Below are 3,819 nucleotides of genomic sequence, written 5' to 3'. Positions count from 1 at the left end.
CCCCGCCCCGCCCGGCCCGGCCCGGCCGCCCTGGGCACGGAGCGCTGCGGGCCGGGAGAGCCCGAACCGCCCCTGCCCCCTCCGGGCAGCCCGGGGCCAGCGGCGCCGCCCTCAGACCGCTCCTGCGCCGCCACACAGGGGTCCTGTACCCACCTTCCACTCGCTCGTTCATTTCTGCTAAGAGCAAAGCACTGAGTACCGACTAGTATAGATTTATAGCCAGCACATAAAAGAAAACCAAAAGTACACAAGGACCTCAAGCTACTCTTCTCATTTATCACAGACTATAAAACTCTAAGGGTTCATGAAGCAACAGTAACATAACTTAAAGAGACTTCCTATTGTACTGGGCAACAGCTCTGAAATATTGAGATTTATCAGAGAAAATACACTTTTCAAGTCTTTTACACGAATACAAAATACTTCCTCTACTGTGAAATAGAGCTCCATATTGTAGTCGGAAGTTCACATTAGAGGAGATATCTGTGCTTTAAAGTAACCACGCTCACCTCAGTGGAACTGCTCAATAGTGCACTGAATCCACCCAGGATGTGATGAGTGCAAAATTCATGAGCAACATTCAGCACTTCTAAAGGAAACTGCCTGAAAGGCACAGGGAGAAGCAGCAGTGCCTTGCCACATCTTCTGACTTGCACAATAAAAAAGACTAACAGGATTCTGGCACATGGAGTCAGAGCAGGCAGGCAGAGACAATGAATTACTGTGAGGCAGCCCTGAGTCAAAAGTTCTTAGCAGATCTAATCAGAGCACCTCTGATTACATGAAATTACGTACAGATTTTAAACTGCTTATGCTGTGAAGTAAAAAACATTTGAAGCCAATTTGACTTCAGCTTTTCCAAGACAGCATGTAGTAGATTTAAATGAATACTCAAAAATTTATCCAGTTCTGGCTTTTATCCAGTTCTAGTTGAAGACAATCGAATTCAACATTGTTACTAATTTTGTAGGAATTTCCATCAATAAAAAATCTAACAAAACTGCACAAACTTGCCTCCACACTTTAATAGTTGATTGTCCAGTTCAGTTGGAAACCACAGAACTTAAATTGAAGGTTTCTCTGAAATTGCAGAACTGTGTGTACTTTTTCCCCATTACTGGAATGAAATTCAGACAGCATGTTGGCATTCACTGGATCACACTGCAGTGAGATGAAATGAGATATTAACTAACAGTACCAAACTATTCATGTTCATCTTGATATTAAGGGGGTTTTGCTGGTTTTCAATTTTAAAAAAGCAACTTCTTTTAAAAGAAGCCTTTTGCCATTTACTAACATGTACTATAAAGGAATTGGTGACAAGTATTTATTTCTTGTCTTGACTCATTCCTTTTCTTGTGAAAAGGTAATTGACTCTTACAACCCAGTTAATACTGTTTATTAATAATTTTGTTAATGAGATTTACTAAATGAACACAGTCAAGTTTCCATATATACAGAGGTTGTGCAGATTTATTTAAAAATAATTCACAGACATTAACAGTCCTGATTTAGCTATCTGTTGCAAAACTTTCTTCAGTGGAAGTGTATTTCCGTGCCTCATATGGAGGTGGATGGAGAAAAACAGCTGAAGTTGGTACAAAAACTATGCTGATCCTACCTACAGCTTGGAGCCATGGCATCAGCTTTTAAATATGGAAAGAAAAAATGATGAGGGCAATGGAGCTGATCAAATAAACTGAAGACACAAACAGCATGGAGCATGTATATGCCATCATTTGTTACATGATGTAACAGGTGAAATGAAACCTTTCTTGTGACATTTAAATCAGAGGAAGATGACACTGCACAATGCCTATTTTCAAAACCTAAACCTAGAAAAGCACATACATAAAATTGCCATAGCAGTCCCCTGCTTTGGAAGGAAGGGTAAAGAAGTGTTGAACACTCAGTTTCATCTCTGTTACTGAAAAGGTTTATTACCATGGACTTCTTTTTCCTAATCTTCAAGTATTATTTATTAATATTGCTCAGATGATGGATTAGCAGTTTCAATGATTTACATTTGATCACCATAACACAATGCTCAGTGGATTGTAGACCTGTAAATTAGTTTGCTGAAGGAGAACCTCAATGAAAAGAAGGCTGTAATGGACAGAAGACACTTGCTCCAACTACAAGAAATCCTATTTTCAGACCCCCTTGAATGTGCACCTTCTAAGGAATCATCTGCCAAATTAATGCACACTAGATCAACAGATCCAAATAAGCCTCCAGCGACTCAGGATACTAAGGACCCAAAAATGACTTCAAATTAACTTTTTGAAGAGAGTTAACAACTGAAATAAAATTGCTATTAGCTTTGGTTTTAGAAAGAAAAATAAACCGTGTACTTGAAAAAAAGACAAATTGATTTAATCCTTTCATCCCAAGTATATTGCACACTACAGGCTACCCCATTCCTCAGTTTCTCACACATAATACTTGGGATGCAAAACTCGTGGCATGCAACAACCATAATTCGTGGAGAATGTATGTGAACAGTCACCTTGCTGGCTATGAAATGCCACTATCAGTGAGTGTTTCACTACACATGGGCTACCTACCCTTACTCAGGCAGGTATTTCAGGTGCTGGTTGGGTGGTGTTAAGGGTTTTTGAATGCAGGGCAGCAGTGTGTGAACGTGGCAGTTTGTCCTTGATAAAGCAATCAGGCATGACTAAACAAGATCGTTGTTTGTACAGCTCCTCCCTTGGGTAAGCCAGAATTTCCAGGGCAACAAGCACAAGGCATTTCCCCTTCCACACCCAAGGGGATCAACAACAGATCTCTATTTTCACTGTTCAAATAATAGAGCAATTAACTGGAGAAGCCTGAAAGAAACAAATCATGCCATCCAAGAGTCAATTGCTGAGCAATCTGACAAATGAAGGGTTGAGATTCTGCACCTCATGAGGGGATTAGTGCCGCTATCTGCCCAGTTTGGGTGCTGAACAGTAAGTGGCTGTATGACAAACTCCCTGGTTCTGTAGGATGTGTTCAGTAAACAATACAGTAAGAACCACTCATATCAGCTGCAGAAGAAGACTAGCACTTACTGACTGGAAAAGTAGAACTGTCTCTTAATTATACTTACTGTATCATGTTCATGGAAAATATTTTTTAGGTCTAGCACATGAATTCAAGTGCAGAGAATTTCACCCTAAGTTTAGCAAATTTCACTGTTTAAGGAAAACCTATCTGATCCCAAAAAAGTCTGCTTGTGCTGAGTCAGACTAGCATATAAGATGCACATACTAGAAAACAACAGAGTGCATTTCTTCAAATAGGCCTCAGGAAGCTTCCAGCACTACAAAATGGCTGAAAGAATGGAATGCTAACCCCCTCAGGAGAGCAGAAAGCTGTGGAGCAAGCAGAGCACCACAGCAGCAGGAAGGAGAAAGGGTTGCAATGTAGCTTGACCTACTCTTCCAACAGCTTGAGGGTATCCTAAGGCTTCATGTTGGTGAGATTAAAAAAGGATCTTTAGAAGGAGAGGTTTTCAGACTTGCTGGATGAATTCCAAAGCAAGTAATGACTTCTACTTTCTATGGCACCTAAGCAACCTTCAAGAGATCAAAAACCCATCCCAGTTTCATGAATGACCATTTTATTTTCATGTATTTCAGTAGTTACAAATATAGTAGTTGACTGAGTATTTGCTTCCTTCTCCCAAGTAGCTTTATTAAATAATCAAGTGGGTTTTAAAACATAGCTTTTAAGCACATTTTTGATTAGAAAAATATTTTTTGTGAATCCTGGATTAGACAGATATTAATGCTTCCTCTCATATTTTGAAGTAATTTTACATGCTGGTTT

This window comes from Zonotrichia albicollis, chromosome 8 (genome assembly GCF_047830755.1).
Source record: "Zonotrichia albicollis isolate bZonAlb1 chromosome 8, bZonAlb1.hap1, whole genome shotgun sequence".
Taxonomy (NCBI): domain Eukaryota; kingdom Metazoa; phylum Chordata; class Aves; order Passeriformes; family Passerellidae; genus Zonotrichia; species Zonotrichia albicollis.
The sequence above is the reverse complement of the archived record's forward strand: the minus strand, read 5'-3'. Positions refer to the sequence as shown.